The 17,165-nt window shown below is 40.7% G+C and overlaps 1 protein-coding gene across 13 annotated transcripts in view; it reads left to right on the top strand.

The window, feature by feature from the left end:
- The window catches only part of mtss1lb (MTSS I-BAR domain containing 2b), a 262,787-nt gene that overhangs the window by 198,994 nt on the left and 46,628 nt on the right, over nucleotides 1-17,165 (top strand). The window lies entirely within an intron of this gene.

The following is a 17,165-nucleotide window of genomic DNA, read 5'->3' as shown; positions in this document are numbered from 1 at the left end:
TCCTGTGAGCTGGGAATATTTACCTGAACTTACCAATGGATTTAATTTTTTTTCCAGTATAAAGTATTTTATTCTGTGACATCAGAGTGGAATTGGTTTGAAACATCATTGTAATGCTTGTATGTTGTAAGGTGAAATTCTGTAACATACCTTTTTATAACATTAATCACAACAACTTATCAGTAAGAAAGAAGATTCTATTCAGCTTTTCCTATATCAAAATTATAGAATTTCAGTAATTCAGAAGAGACGTAAATACAATATACTTGATTGATACAAAAGGCTAAAAACTTATCTTAACTTGTGCCTAAGAGCTCACTACCTTTCTTATATATTAAGCAACATTTTGCTAAAGCAAGGAATATTAAAAACTGATCATGCATGCATCCATCCAGCCATTATCCAACCCGCTATATCCTAACCACAGGGTCACTGGGGTTTGCTGGAGCCAATCCCAGCCAACACAGGGCGCAAGGCAGGAAACAAACCCCGGGCAGGGCACCAGCCTACCGCAGATCATGCATGCATGGATTCTGAAAATCAGTTTAAAAACAATAGGAATCCTTGACACTCTAAATATAAAAGGTCAAACTTGGATAAACATGACTAGCTAATGACTATCAATTCACGTAGGCCAGAAGGAAGATCAGCCTGATGCCTGTAAGCATGCCCTACATAAATCAGGAGCTCCTTGTAACCCTGTTTCGTTCACAGATCACCCCCAAGTAAGCCACTGTTAGCCTCCAAGTGAATGCTATAGAAATAATTTGTGAGATGAATTGTTCAGAGGTTGCGTGACTGTAAGTAGTGCATGAATAATTGCACATTTTGCACAGAAAGATGTTCTGTTTACAGAGTAAACATGAAATGTGTGCCTGGGAAAGATGAGAATTTACTTATTCACCCTGAAATAAAAAAAGGACAACCTAAAACTAAAAAAAACCCTAAAAAAGGAGGCCTGTCCTTCACATGAAGGACTGGCTAATTTTTTCTGTTCACTTTCAGGAATCTGCTTATTTGAAATTGCCCAGCAAATAGAATTACGAAAGCCCACTGCTGTGGAATTCCATTAGTACTACACGGTCTGACGGAATAACAGGACATGTTGGAGTTTCTGGAGGTCCATTAATAGAGTGAAGGATAAAAACAATGACTATTATACTACACTACTATACTACTTAACTCATATCATTTTTTTTTTCCAGAATCAGTTCTCTGTTCCTGTTTTATATTTCTAATATGTCATCAGAGTTCTAATTTATTATTATAGGCTAATTGATTTTCTTGAAGCAGTTTCTTAACACCGGGCCTTCTAATAAAATATACTGTACAGTATTTCCAGTTTCACAGACAAATGGGTGGACGTTTAGAAAGAACTTACTAGAAAACAATCCACTTCTGTTAAAAGATCACTGTTTCTTTTTATTGACATTTGTTGTGGGCCTCCTAGTACACATCATTAACTCTGATTGCAAAAGAAAACAGTTATTTATTGAGACACACAGTTATGGCACGGTGCAGTGGTTCTGAGAGTGGATCTACCCAACTTTTTTTAATATGTGCAAGAAACTCATCATCATAAATAAGCTTAAGCTTTTTTTATTAGCAGTTGTGTAAACTTTCCAGAGGAATTCCTCTTGTCATTTTAGAAGTTAGAGTTGACAGAAGCAAAGTAGAGGGCTTCTCGATGAGAAATGAAATGTTACTTTCAAGGAGATGACAAGCCTTTGTTTCCCTTTTGCATTCTTATTTCCTTGTTTCTCTCTGTAATCATCTGATATCCTGGAGACAGCCTAGCCAAACACCGTGAGAAAAATCAATATCTTTTCTGTCTGGATTGCACCACTGCATATTGGAGCTGCTAAAGTGAGACAATGATAAAACAAACCTTACATTTCACAGTCGAATAGCAAACTCTTTCTGCAGTGTCGTTTGTCTGTGTGCTTTTGTGTGTGAGAATCTACTTAGGTATTTTTGTGCAGCGTTGTATCCTATCCTATCATATCATATATCAATATCTTTAAAAGGCCTCTAGTTGTTGTGTTTATCAATTCAGTGTTTTACCTGAGAAGCAGAATGACAATCATTGAATCATAATGTTAGTTTAACAATGTTCAATATGCCAACCTTTTACAAATGACTGCCAGGCCCACCCCACAAGTAACAGCAATGGCAATTGCCTGCGTTGTTGAATTTTATTTTGAGCTCAGCCAGTCAGATCCACAGTGGGACTGATAGAGCCAAAACTAAGACCTGATCCCACGTTTGGCTATAAAGGGTGAACAGCTTTTCATTGGCAAAAATAAAGAGCCTGCTGCTTATTTCCATATTTTCTTTAAATTCACTGTTTAGGCCACTTGTTTGTTCTCCAGTTGGACTAAATCTGACTTCTCTTACAGGCGCACCAGAAGTACTATGCTCTTTGGAGAAAGTGGTAATATTAAAAAACAAAGAGTGTCTGAACCTTTTATAATACAGAGATGGTATCCTTCCCAAAGATAATAGCAATGCATATTGCTTAGCCTTTAAAACAATCTTCCTTAACTCAGCTAGTTAGGTCAGTTTACCATCTGGGCCGCAGAAGGGCTGTGTGTCTAAAAGTTGATGCTTGATCCCAGGTGTGGGGAAAGAGCTTCATCATGTCAAACATATGAATCCAATCTCAGAAACAGCATGTAAATATTGTTAATGTTGATGTATGTCATTGTGTGCAGATAGGTATGTTTATGGATATTTAACCATCTATCTATTCTTATTGGCCCCCCATCCATTTTGTAACCACTTTATTAAGTTCAGGGCTTTGTGGGAACCAATGCATATCCCAACACCATTTGATTCAAGGCATGAACCAAACCTGAATAAGCCTTCAATCCATCAGAGGTCAGACTAACAAATACATCCCTACTTTGTCATGGAAGGCCAGACAACCTAAAATCAGCTGAATCATTATAAAGGGGCCTGAAGAGAATTCATACTGTATACACAGTACATAAATGTAAAGTATTACAGATAGAAAGTAAAAATATTAGCTCTGACTGCATGGTGGAAGGATTGAAAGAGCACAGGAATCTAAAACAGTGTTCAGAAGCAATTAAGAAGGCAAAAATAATTTCAGGTTATATAGCCCTAAGTGCAGAGTACAAGTCAATGAAGGTTATGTTTAAGTTCCATAACTCAATGGTGAGGCGTTACTTGGGACACTGTGTACAGTCTCCGTGTTACATAAAAGGTATAACAGTCTTGCGAAGGTCCACAGAAGAGCAACCTGGTTGATTGCAGGACTAAGAGGTATAAGCTAGGAGGACAGATTGAAGGAGCCAAACTTTTATTTAAACAAACAGGCTTCAAGGTGACATGATTGAAGTGTTTGAAATTCTGAAGCAAATTAGTGCAGCACATCCCAGTTATGAGTTCTTCATCCAGAACACAAGGGCATACAGTAGATGGGATCTTGTGAAGGGTAACTTTCACTCCAATGTTTCTTCACAGAGAAAATCTTAGGCACTGTAAGTAAGTAGAGTGGTAGGCAGTGTTAGTTTGGGAATCTTCATAGGTTGACTTGATATTAGGTGAATAGGATTGACAAGCTTTTGTAGGACTGAATGGCCTGTTCGTAACATTGTTGTAATGTTCTAGCCTAACTTTAAAATTGGTATATTTGTAGAAAAACGGGCAGAAAAACAGGGATGACCTCCAAAGTCCACAAAGGCGGGGCCTGGTTTGAGATCCAAACTTAGTTTCTTGAGACTAACGATATGACCATTTTCTATGTAATATCTAATGTTTTATATTTATAGCACATAAGAGAAGTTTTTTTTTTTTGTTTTTTTGTTAAGAAAGTAGACCATTCATCCAATCATAGCATGTCTTTTCCTGTTCATCTAAAATTTGCAAAATATTGACTCCAGACTTGCTGGCTTCTAAAGCGCTACTGTTAACTGTACTACTTTATAATTAGGTCTTTGTGTGAAGAAACATTTTCTAACATTTGTGTGAAAATTACCTTTAACTAGCACCCCTCTGTGCCCCTATGTTGTTAATGAAGGTCTAATTTTCAAGTAACAGCGGACATCCACTCTACTAATTTCATCTATAATTTGAAACCCTTCTATCACGTCATCTCTCTTAATCTTCATTTGTGTGAACTAAAATGATTTAGCTCCTGGAGTCAGTCTAGGAGCTGTTCTGTAGACTTTCTCCTTGGCTATTATATATATATACACTGTATACAGTATATGTTCTTTTTATGAGATTCAGACCAAAACTGCACTTCTTCTTCTTTTGGCTGCTCCCCTTAGTGGTTACCATAGCGGATCATCTTTTTCCATATCTTCCTGTCCTCTAAATCTTGCTCTGTTATCCCACCCATCACCTGCATGACCTCTCCCACCACATCCATAAACCTTCTCTTAGGCTTTCGTCTTTTCCTCTTACCTGGGGGCTCCATCCTTAACATCTTTTTCACAATATACCCAGCACATGTCCAAACCAACGCAATCTCGCCTTTCTAGCTTTGTCTCCAAAACCATCCAAACTTGGGGTGACCCTCTAACCTACTTGGTCCTAAACCTGTCCATCCTCATCACACCCAATGCAAATCTTAGAATCTTCAGCTCTGCCACCTCCAGCTCTGTCTCCTTCTTTCTGGTCAGTACCACCCATATAAACAAAGCTAGTCTCACTACCGTCCTGTAGATCTTCACTTTCACTGTCGCTGGTACCTGTCTGTCACAAATTACTCCTGACACTCTTCTCCACCCACTCCACCCTGCCTGCACTCTCTTCTTCACCTCTCTTCCACACTCCCAGTTACTCTGTACTGTTGATCCCAAGTATTTAAACTCCTCCACCTTTGCCAAATCTATTCCCTGCATCCTCACCATTCCACTGACCTCGCTCTCATTTACACACATGTATTCTGTCTTGTTTCTACTGACCTTCATTCCTCTCCTCTCTAGGGCATATCTCCACCTCTCCAGGGTCTCCTCAACCTGCTCCCTACACTCGTTACAGATCACAAACATCATAGTCCCCATCTAATCTCCTCTGTCACAGTGTCCTTCAACACTCCAAATAAGAAAGGGCTCAAAGCTGATCCCTGATGCAGTTCCACCTCTACCATAAACACATCCGTCACTCCTACCGCAGACTTCACCGACCTCACCACTGTCACAGTTCCCTCATGCATATCCTGTACCACTCTTACATACTTCTCTGCCACTCCCGACTTCCTCGTACAATACCACAACTCCTCTCTAGGCACCATGTCATATGCTTTCTCTGTGTCTACAAAGGCACAATGCAAATCCTTTGGCCTTCTCTATGCTTCTCCTTCAACATCCCCAGAGCAAACATCACATCAGTGGTGCTCTTTCCTGGAATGAAACCATACTGCTGCTCACTAATCATCACCTCCCTTCTTAACCCAGTGTCCACTACTCTTTTCCTTCATGCTGTGGCTGATCAATTTTAAGCCTTTATAGTTACATCATGTTCTGCACATCCCCCTTATTCTTAAAAATTGGTACCAGTACACTTCTTCTCCACTCCTCAGGTATCCTCTCACGTTCCAAGACTGCCTTAAACAATCTGGCTAAAAACTCCACTGCCATCTCTCCTAAACTTTCCCATCCTCCCGCAGGTATGTCATCAGGACCAACAGCCTTCCCATTCTTTATTAATTATAATTTAAGTTGTGGACTCACTAGGTCAATGTAAATCTTATTCATAACCTTGTTGATGTAACTAAATGTCTAATTAGCCTTTCAATGATTATGGACATTGACCTTCTCATTAGCATTAGGTGTACTTTTACTATGTTATAACATCACATATTTTTACTCCCTATCTCCCTGCACTTGGTAATGGCACATTTTATCAGCCACATACCTACTCATATCTGAATTCTGTCCATGTCCATCTCTGATGTTTTTTTTTTTTCTAATTCCAGTCTGGTATCCATGACTCCATCTAATTTTGTGTGATCTGTGTATTTAGCCAGCTTATCATTTCATTTTTTAAAATTACTTATATATGATTGAGTCCTTAGGAAACATTATCATATTGGAAAGAGCTCTTTGTTTCATAACTTATATTCAGCTTTTGTACTGCAGCCTGAATCCCTGCCACTTGTCAAATTGTTATTGAATCTCAAGATAAGTAATATCATATGTCTCACTGTAATCAAATGCTATGGCTACTTTCATGCAAAATTCATTCATTTAACTGAAACATCATTTCACCTCTTCAAAGCCCATGCCAACTGTTCTTTAATACACCCAACTGTACTTGCGTTTTTCGATGTGGTTTGTAGTAATGCATTATATTCATTTTATACTGATACACAATTACCACAGTTTGTTTGAACACTTTTTTTGCATAGCCGAGTGACATTTTCTACCTTTCACTGTTTATAAATCACCCCCATATGAAGTGGTTTCTTGAAATACACTTTAGCCTTTGCATCTGTAAGTAGTAGCTTTCTTGTGTACTCCATGGTAATTGCAGCTCCATCCCACTGGTTGATTTTCTTGTGGCCTTTTTAAAGCAGTAGCCCTTTTCTGTTTATTATGTCTAATCCTGCAATATGTTATGCATTTAATAATCAGTGACAATGTTTCACAGATGAAAACCTCAGAAGAAACACCAATAGAGTATGTGGTGTTACTTTTTTCTCTTTATGCTTTATTTTGCACTTAAAAGTCTCAATAAACTTCATCTCCAACTCTTCATGTGATATTTGAAGCAAGACATTCCTATCTCATGTGGGACATCCAGATTAATGACACTTAGTTGTCTTTCCAGTTCCAGTTTGTCCATTTTGCTTTTGTTTAAGGTTTGTGTTCTTTTGTATGTTAATGCTTCCACGTGTTGAAGGATAGAAAAGCCATTGCCCTTCTGTGCTTTTTTGTTTCAGCCCAGCTAAATTACTCTAAAACAATATTTTCTAATGTATGTTTAATATATACTGCTCAAAAAAATTAAGGAAATCAGAGTATAGCATCAGGCTAATGAAACTTCTGGGCTATTGATCTGGTCAGTTACATAGCAGAGGAGCTTGTTAATCAGTTTCAGCTGCTTTGGTGTTAATTCTGACTGTTTCTTAACTAGTTTTGCATTTGGCTACTGTCAGTGTCACTACTGGTAGCTCTCCCAGCACAGTCTCAAGGGCATGGAGGAGATTCCAGGAGACAGGTAGTTACTCTAAGAGAGCTGGACAGGGCCGTAGATGTCCTTAACCCATCAGCAGGACTGGTATCTGCTCATTTGAGTAAGGAGGAATATGATGAGCACTGCCAGAGCCCTTCAAAATGACCTCCAGCAGGCCACTGGTGTGAATGTCTCTGACCAAACAATCAGAAACAGACTTCATGAAGGTGGCCTGAGGGCCCAAAGTCTGCTATTGGGCCCTGTGCTCACTGTCCAGCACTGTGGAGCTTGATTGGCATTTGCCATAAAATACCAGAATTGGCAGGTCCAGCACTGGTCCCCTGTGCTTTTCACAGATAAGAGCAGGTTCTCCCCGAGAACATGTGAGAGATGTTAAAGGGTTTGGGGAAGCTGTGGCGAATGTTTTGCTGCCTGTAACATCGTTCAGCATGACCGGTTTGGTGGGGGGTCAGTGATGGTCTGGGAAGGCATATCCAAGGAGGGACACACAGACCTCTACAAGCTAGAAAACAGCACCTCAACTGCCATTAGATATTGGGATGAAATCCTTGGACCCATTGTCAATGGTGCAGTGGGTCCTGGGTTCCTCCTGGTGAACGATAGTGCCTGACCTCATGTGGTGAGAGTACACAGGCAGTTCCTGGAGGATGAAGGAATTGATACCATTGACTGGCCCTAACACTTGCCTGACCTAAATCCAATAGAACACCTCTGGGACATTATGTTTCGGCCCATCCGACACCATCAGGTTGCACCGCAGACTGTCCAAGTGCTCAATGATGTCCTGGACCAGATGTATGAGGAGATCCCCCAGGTCACCATCCGTCGTCTCATTAAGAGAATGCCCCCCCCCACCAATTTTGTTAGGCAAGCATACAAGCATGTGGGAGCCGTTCTAACTACTGAGTACGATTTGGAGTTGCTGCAATGAAATTTCGGCAAAATGGACTAGCCTGCCTCATCATTTTTCACTTTGATTTTCGAGGTGTCTTTGAATTCAGCCCTCTGTAGGTTGATAATTTTCATTTCTATCAAACAATGTGGCATCCTTTCGTTCCTACCACATTACCCAGTCCATATCAATATAGATATTCAGCATGTTTTTTTTCCCATTGAGATCTGATGTGCCATTGCTCTGTCAATCACATTTAGTTACATCTCGTTTCCTCAGTTAGCTAAAGTTGATGGGGTAGTTTTAATTCGTTCAATTTGCCCCATGATCTAAATATACAAAACTTTCCCAAAATACTCACGAGTGACGAGTGATTTATTTCCCTTTCTGGTGCCAGACTACACTGTTAACCTTAGCCAAAGAATGAGTTCAGTTAAAGAGACTGATGGTTAAGGAATATTATTTTACCTATATAGTAGGTCACCTCAGGTTACCAGTTCTGTGAGCCAAAAGAAACTCTACCCTACCTGTCAGTGGCTCTCACTACAGAAATTGATGTGATGCATTTTGTGGTAAGAAGAAACAGAAATCAATTTGTGTCATCATTATTTGGGAAAGAATGTAAAATGTGGCTGCTATTGTGTAATTTCAATGGTCCAGACTACAGCTTTGGTTGTCTAACACATGTGTAAATGTGAAATGACAGGACAAACTGCAAAAAAAGTTCAGACGTTCAAAATTTAGATCTTCTGCAGATGGCCGCCTTCTGGTGCTTCATTTCATGTTGCTGTTATCATTTTGCAGCTATTGGTAATGATCTTCAGTTGTAACATTTTTGGATGAATCAGACTTTGATATTGTTTTTTTGTTTATTCATAGAGCATGTAGTTTGACCAATACTGTCAATTATAATATTTTAGGTTAAAAGAAGGGATTTTGCAAGAATCAACAATACCACAGATTATATGACTAGAAATAACTGGCTGTGTGAGCCATCAGATGTTTTTATTGTAGCTGCATTATTTCATAGGCATGTTATTCAGTGATAAAAAAGTGTATGCACATTATAACAAATGAGAGCCGTGTTGGTAAGTCTTTTGCTGCATTGAGCTTTCTCACCTTAATTTGTAAATATAAGCCATCGTTCTCTCCTCACTAATGAAGTGTGGCCAATCTCCAGCACTGCCAAGGTGTCACCCAAGTAGCCAAGTATGCTACTAACAGCCATCCGGCACTTGCATGGACTTTAATGTTTAATTCTGTTCAAAAAGTCATTGTGTTCTTCTGTTTCATAATTTCCGTCTGAATCTCCCTATCACCATAGTAACACATCTTCCTCCCATTGAGTGTCTTCAGAGGCTGCTTTTCCATGACAGTGTAGCAGAGAGTAACACAGCAAGGCAAATTTCATTCATTTCTCTTCTGGGGCTTCTGCCCCTTACTCTCCTCTACTGGACCCATCAAAATCACTATTAGTGCTTTATTTTTGCTAGGTCTAAATGAACTCAACAAAAAAAAAACTCACCAGTTTGTAAGGCTTCTGGCTTCGATGGCTCCAAATTACAGTGCTTATGACACAAGTCCAATATTTTTTAAAAACAGTTTTGTGTTTTACTCTGGCAATGCCATCTCTATAAATAGGACTGTATGTACAAAATGTATTGTTAGTGAGATTCTCCATTAAGTATTGTACAGAATAAAAATGGTGAAACTTCAATTCTACTGTTTACTGTTCATTGACAACATACATTCTCTAAATTATGTGCATGTTGTCTTTCTGACGTTCACCTTGCTGCATACAGTACAGGCAAAGTGCAACATTAGTGCAGATATTTAACTGTCATCATACATGCTTCACTCTGTGCACAACATTTTGGGGAACTGTGTTATTATTTTCTTTTTTTTTTGTTCCTTTATTATCTCATCTCCAACATCCCTTCTATTGAGGGTTACTAGAGACCACAAAGTTGAAAGATTCATCTTAGCAAACTGAATCACCAAATTTGATTTAGACCGCCATGTGGTGGTGCAGTGGTAGCCCTGCTGCCTACAAGTAAGGAGACCAGGGTTCACATCCCAGGTCCTCCCTGCATGGAGTTTGCATGTTCTCCCTATGTCTGCGTGGGTTTCTTCCCACAGTCCAAAGACATGTAGGCTAGGTGGATTGGTGATACTAAATTGGCCCTAGCGTGTGTTTGGTGTGTGGGTGAGTGTGTGTGTTCGCCGTGCATTGGACTAGCACCCTGCCCAGGGTTTGTTCTTGCCTAACACCCTTTTCTAACCGGGATAGGCTCCAGCAACCCCCGTGACCCTGTTCAAGACTATTAAATATTATTAGTAAATATCATCTATTGTTAAATTCTGCTCCATACTTGTAAATTTTTTTATTGTTATACTGTATTGAGGATTTATTCTGTTCTGTGTATTGTATTGTATTGACCCTCTTTTTTTTGACACCCACCGCACGCCCAGCCTACCTGGAAAGGGGTCTGTTTTTGAACTGCCTTTCCCAAGGTTTTTTACATTTTTCCACTACAAGGGTTTTTTTGGGAGTTTTTCGTTGTCTTCTCAGAGAGTCACGGCTGGGGGGCTGTCAAGAGGCAGGTCCTGTTAAAGCCCATTGCAGCACTTCTTGTGTGATTTTGGGCTGGCTTTGATGTTTTTTTTTTTTCTAATATACTAAGGGGCTTCGCTCACCAACCCCCAGCCCCCGCCGGCCTGCGCTACGCGCCAGCCACTTCGTGTCTGTGCTGCTTACATATATGGATTATACTTTCACCAAACAACCAATTTTTTTAATTTGCCTCTTCATTGGGAAGAAACACTACTTTTCCCAGATGGCAGCACAAATTAGATGATCTACAAGTCTCCGACCTAAAGTTTAAATCCGAATAATATATTCAATCTCTTTTTGCTGTTCCATTATTTCAATGAGTAATAATTTCCATTTGTTTGTGCTAATGTGATCTTTACTGTCATTTTTTTGAGACTTTCGAATGTTAGTACTTTCATTATTTCTAACCTGCTCTGCATGTGTATCGCGCCAACGTTTTTGAATTCTTTACAATGTTCTACTTTGTCATCTACTCTTTGTCTTTTATTTACGGCCATGGGCTTGGTTAAATCTCTCGTCTCGCGGGACGTGAAAATATCTCTCTGAAAAAGTCACATCTCGCTCCAGGATTTTTTTTATCATAATAGAGAGATTATTTCAGTACTTTGTGATATAATAAGCTGTTTATGTTGTGAACTGCAGAAAGTGACAACATCCATATGTGACTTTCAATGTAGGCACGTTACCTGAGAGTGATGATAATTAAAGATGCTCCTTTGAGTAATACCTTACATCTGTGAGAACAAAAGAGAAGAATGAAGCTGTGGTGGCCTGAAAGTAGGTTTTTACAAATATGAGGATTAATATTACTATGACATATGACAAATTATTATCAGAATGCTAACTTGGAAAAATTTTAATGCATTTTAAATCACTTTTAAAACTTGCATGTTTAAGGAAGCTGGTGCCCTGCCTGGGGTGGTTTGTTTCCTGCCTTGCACCTTGTGTTGGCTGGAATTGGCTTCAGCAGACCTGTGTTAGGATATAGCGAGTTGGATAATGGATGGATGGATGGATGGATGTTTAAGGAAGGTCAGAATTCTAAAGAAATTTAAGCAACAGATATTAAAGTGTTTTATATATACATATTTTAAATGAAAACATAATTGCTTCTTTACATTGAAAATGGATTGTATAGATAGATAGATAGATAGATATTTTATTAATCCCAAGGGAAAATTCATACTATAGTTTAGGCTAGGATGGGGAGAAGCGCCACGGTTCTGGTCTAAGGCTAACTGCAAGAAGAGGAAGGAGATGGTGGTGGCAGAGGTGTCGAGGACAGAGGAAGAGCGCTACAAGATCATGGCCGTGTCGCAGGGCCGACAAGGAGGCTGGACGACCTGGGAGGGAGTTGTCAGCCGGAACATCAGTTGGTCGGATCTGTGGAGGATCCCACAGGCAAGGGTCAGCTTCCTGATTCGTGCAACTTACGACACGCTTCCCTGTCCTCGCAACCTCAACCAGTGGTTTGGGAATGAGGAAAGCAGCGCACTCTGCAACGTGCCCAATGCAAGTCTCCAGCACATCTTGTCAGGCTGCAAGATCGCACTTTCCCAGGGGTGCTACAGATGGCGCCACGACCAGGTCCTGAGGAAACTGGCTGAGGTGCTGAAAGGGCGTCGACAGGGCAGCACAGGACCACCACTATCAGAGGACTGTACCAGCTTCGTCACGGAAGGGGGGGGGACAAAGTTACACCAGGCCAAGAGAGATGTCGAGGCCTTTTTCCCCCGACCAAGAGTGGAACATGAGGGTTGACCTCAACAAACAGCTGAGGTTCCCCACGGAGATAACATCTACATCTCTCCGCCCTGATATTGTGGTGTGGTCCACCAAAGTAAGATCGGTGCACCTCATTGAGCTGACCGTCCCATCTGAAGGGGAGATAGAGGCCGCCTTCGAGCGCAAGAAGGCCAAGTACTCCGAGCTGGCTGAGGAGTGCAGGGATGCCGGCTGGAAGACCACCATCTACCCAGTGGAGGTGGGATGCCGAGGGTATGTGGGGCTGTCAACCACACGCCTCATGAGGGACGCAGGGGTGACTGGAAGGAACCTAAGAAAGGCCATTAAAGATCTGGCAGAAGAGGCAGAGAAAGGCAGCTTTTGGCTCTGGTTGAGGAGAAAGGACAGGAGCTGGGGAAAGAACAAATAACCCCAATAACAGCTGCAGGGGGTGACAGGGAGACGTCCCTGTCACTGCTCCGCCACCAGGAGGCGTTCTAGCGATTAAAGGAGCGAAACGTTGGTGAATGGTGGTTCCTAGCTGAAGACGCTGCAGCTGACCCATGGGCACTGGAGGAGGTGCGACAGGCAGCAATGCCAAGCAGGTTATACCACCTACCTGTACATCGACTAAAAAATGTTTAAGACAAACTAGTGCATTTTAAAGATAATAAAGCCCAGCTCTGATCATAGGCCAGTTAAAGCAGAACAATATAACTGATACCAACTGATTAAATCAGAAGGCTTTGGTTTCATTCTTTAGTGTCTTTTGCTGTTGTATTATTGGGACATTGGAGACAGAGAAAGTGTAAATGTTTCATTTTGGAGCAAAGGCCTGTCAGATTTTTAAAAGGTTTCCCTTTCACAAGTGGTACTGCTGACTCATACGCAATCGCAGGAATCCCAAAGGAGTGTTAATGAAGAGTTACTTAGCACAAGGTGCAACTCCATCTGAGTGAGTGCTAATAATGAATGGGGGCTTTCCTGTCAGTTAAGTAATGCTTAGTTGGGCTGATGTATTTACACTTAATAAAACTGTTTCTGTAGCTCAATCAAATATGAACTAGTAAAGGTCTGGGAAATGTGGAAAATTAATTTAAGCCCAGCTTCGGTTGCTGGCACCAGAACTGCAACAACAGGGACTACTGTGTGTTCAAAAGTCTGGTATTACAATTTTAATTCAATTTAGCTTTAGCCACTCCAGGCAGTCAGCGAATCTTTATTTTCAATATCACCTTTTATAGCAAGCAAATGTAACAAAAGGAGTGCTTCACTTCACATTATAAGAGTAATCAAGCAATACTTTTTTTTTAATCAAGTAAGGGCAGATCGGCCTCACGGCTAGCCCTTGAGTGACCCTTTTAATTAATAGTTATTTGCAATAAATGCAGATTCCCAATGATTTTAGTATTAAACATAGACATTTGAATTAAAGTCTAAAGCAGCCTTCAGAAGCCAGATTTAAAGAAACTGACATATTAATTACAGATGTTTAGAGTAAGGAGGCGCAGTGCAGGAACAAAGCATAACACGACTAGTGGTAGCCTAATCGAGACAGCCTGAAGCCTTCAGATGGAAAAGCGTGTGATGTTTGTGCAGGGTCCACCGAGAAGACAGCTCCCAATAAATGCCCCCTCTTCACCTGACTGTGAAAATTAACATGGAGCAGCCGGCAAACATGAAAATAAAAGGAAATGTTTCCCTGTGCTCCACCCCCATGCCTTAATGAAAGGGTGAAAGTTGCACCGAACATAAGCAGAAAACAGATGTCTGCAAGAATGAGAACAAAAAACAAAAAGATTTGTTACAGCAATTCATTATCCCTCTAGCTATACAATATTATACTTTACTTCCCTCCAAATATATCCATTTGTTGTCTTTCCTTGCTGAACTGTCAATTAGGACATCAATAATCTGAATAAAGATCTAAGATCTAATATTGATCTGAGGATTAAAAAAGCAAAGCTGCCTCCATAACAGGCAGATTCATTTTGCAAAAGCAGAGGCCTGATCCCCATTGAATGAATTTGTTTATTTTTTGTTTTGTTTTTAGCTAGTATGCACATATTCTAAAACACTGCGTAGTAAAAAGTGCAAAAAAAATGATCAGTCAGTTTGCTAGAGATAATTAACTGTTTAATAATGACCAGCATAGTGGCCAGGTTTGTCAGACTCCTGTCTGCATAGAGTTGCATGTTCTCTCTGTGGGTTTTCCTTCAGGTTCTCCAGTTTTTCTAAAGAGATGTGTGGTAGATTAACTGGTGGCACCAAATAGGCCCTTCATGAATGGGTATGAGAGTTTGCATGGACTGGCACCTCATGCAGGGTTTGTTCCTGCGTTGTGCCTGATGCATCCAAACTTCAACCCTGAATTGGATTAAACAAGTTTGATGATGAATGAATAATAATTTGCATATAGGTAATAATAGTTTCAGACATCGAGGGAAGACATAGCATCATCTTCTACTTCAGGTAGCATATGCTGATGTCACATTATGCGACTTCCAGTCACAGGTATGTCAGATTTGCTGACTGCTGTCACTGATCTTGTTGTCAGACCATGTCAATTTTAATGACCAAAAGTCAGTGCCGACTTCCAGCACTGCCATGCTTGTCCCTTTCCTGTGACAGTCAATAACATGCTGCCTAACAGAGCCGGGTCCATATGAAGGGTTAACGGCTATGACAAGTTCAGTCGCAGTCTCTGCCTTTTTATTTATTTATTTATTTCAATTTTGTTGTGCTGTGTAACACACAAGACATCAGACGAATGAGCTTCTCTTCTGTTTGGAAAGTTCAAGCCCCACGTTCCTCATTCCTCATCGCTGCCTTATATTTAGTGTACCTGGGGATGAGCATTCATTGGTTGTCAACTCTCATGCACACAGAGCCCACGCCTAAAACTGAAGACAAAATCAGAAATTTGATTGGAGCATTTCATAGACTAGAAGGAGTGACAGTGAGAGAGAGAGGCATTTCACATTCCATGACTGGCCTTGACGGGAGTTCACCACCAACTGCCCCCAAGTTGCTAAGATTATATGAATAAAGTCTACGACTGAAAATCGCTGGAGAAGTCACGTAATATTACAAAGCCTTTAGATGCAGGGCTCAAGGTGCTCTTTACAAATTCACTCTTACTATTTCATGTTTTGGTCCAGATGGACACATCAGAAGTGCCACTCAGTGAACTTATGACTGCCCTGGTGTGGGCAGTGTCTTTGGGCACACTCTCCTAGGCATTGCTTTCCAGGCAAGGTGAGGTTTGTTCATTCCATGCTGCCGCTGGCCGAGTCCTGGATTTCCAAACCTTAATCAGAATATCCACGTAATAATAAAATTCACTAAATAAGAGAAAGAAAACATTTTTTGAGAAATAACGTTTTCTGTGTGTTCATTTCCTCTTCTTCCTCTATTGATTCTCAGGCTAAAACTGAAGGCAGTGCTCCCCGTGGCATGAGCTGGCACCCTAATACCTATGTAGCTAATGGTTTCCAGGTATTGGCCATTATTCACATTCAAAAGGTGTTTTCTTGCATCTGTGCAGAATTTGCTGCTAAACAGCTCCAAATGTGCCCCTGCTCTCTGAAATTCCTTTTTGCATCTTTTATTTTTTAGTAATACCTAATAAATTGCTTTCAGGACCATGCTTAAATCGACATATACCCAGGCTGAGAAAATTACACTTTATTGGCAGAACATGTTAAAGGGCAAGTTTCTCATACCTTCTGCTGAAGGACGGTGCCAAGTTGTTTTAAATTCAGGAGTTTCTTCAAATTGCACTGAAATTTAAAGACTTTCACCCAAGAGCGCCAACCCCCTCAATTTTGTAAGCACTGGCCCTGTGAAGAGACAGCACTGAATGGATGGCTTTCACTTTGTTCCAAGTGAAAATGTCACATAGTCCCATCAACAGACATTTTACTCTGCACATATAAATTAGTCTTCCGTTATGATCAGCATTGGATATGCATCCTTTTATTGAAAGAAGCCTTATTTACTTGGCTATTTTGAAAAGAACTTCCTGTCTGGCTGGATGAGTCTTGCTTAGGATGCCACACTGTTTCTTTCTTGTATTATTTTTTTAATCACTTTGCATTCAAAGTGACCCCACAATTCCTCTTTGGATTACTATGCCTCATTTTTCTGACTCTCTCTCAAGAGCTCTCTAATTAAACTCACAAATGTGTCCATTTTATAGGCACTTCATATTCACCATGATGTTCATAAACTCTCTTCTTCTCCCTTTAGTGTCTGTGATATAGAAGTTAAGTAATGGGGCACACTTTTGGGCAGCACAGTGGCTCAGTGATTAGTACTGCTGCCTCTCAACTCCACAGCCCCAAGTGTGAATGGAATTTGTATGTTCTTCCTGGACATTGTTGTTGGTTTTGTCTGGATCCTTCTTTTTTCTTACCCACATCCCAAAGACATGTGTTACACTGGTTTGTGGACCTCAGTAAGCCAGTGTAGGCGTGTGTCTTTGTGCAAGTGTGGCCTGTGATGGGCTGCTGCTTTATCCAGAGTTGGCTCTGACCCTAAATCTGATGCCTCCAGAATGAGTGCATGCCCACAGTATAAGCAGGTCTGCAAAGAGAGGGATGGATACACCTCTCTTAAACACCTAGCTCCACTGATAATGGATCAATAAGAACCAAATTCACAAAGCCAGCAGGCCGTTTCGAAGTACAACATGCCCTTTAATTCACCGCACTTGCTCCCTGGTTTGTCCCTATTACATATTTGCTAAAGGCTGAGCTGTTA

Source organism: Polypterus senegalus, chromosome 9, assembly GCF_016835505.1.
Source record: "Polypterus senegalus isolate Bchr_013 chromosome 9, ASM1683550v1, whole genome shotgun sequence".
Lineage (NCBI taxonomy): Eukaryota > Metazoa > Chordata > Cladistia > Polypteriformes > Polypteridae > Polypterus > Polypterus senegalus.
Note: the sequence above shows the minus strand (reverse complement) of the source record. Positions and strands in the feature narration are given on the sequence as shown.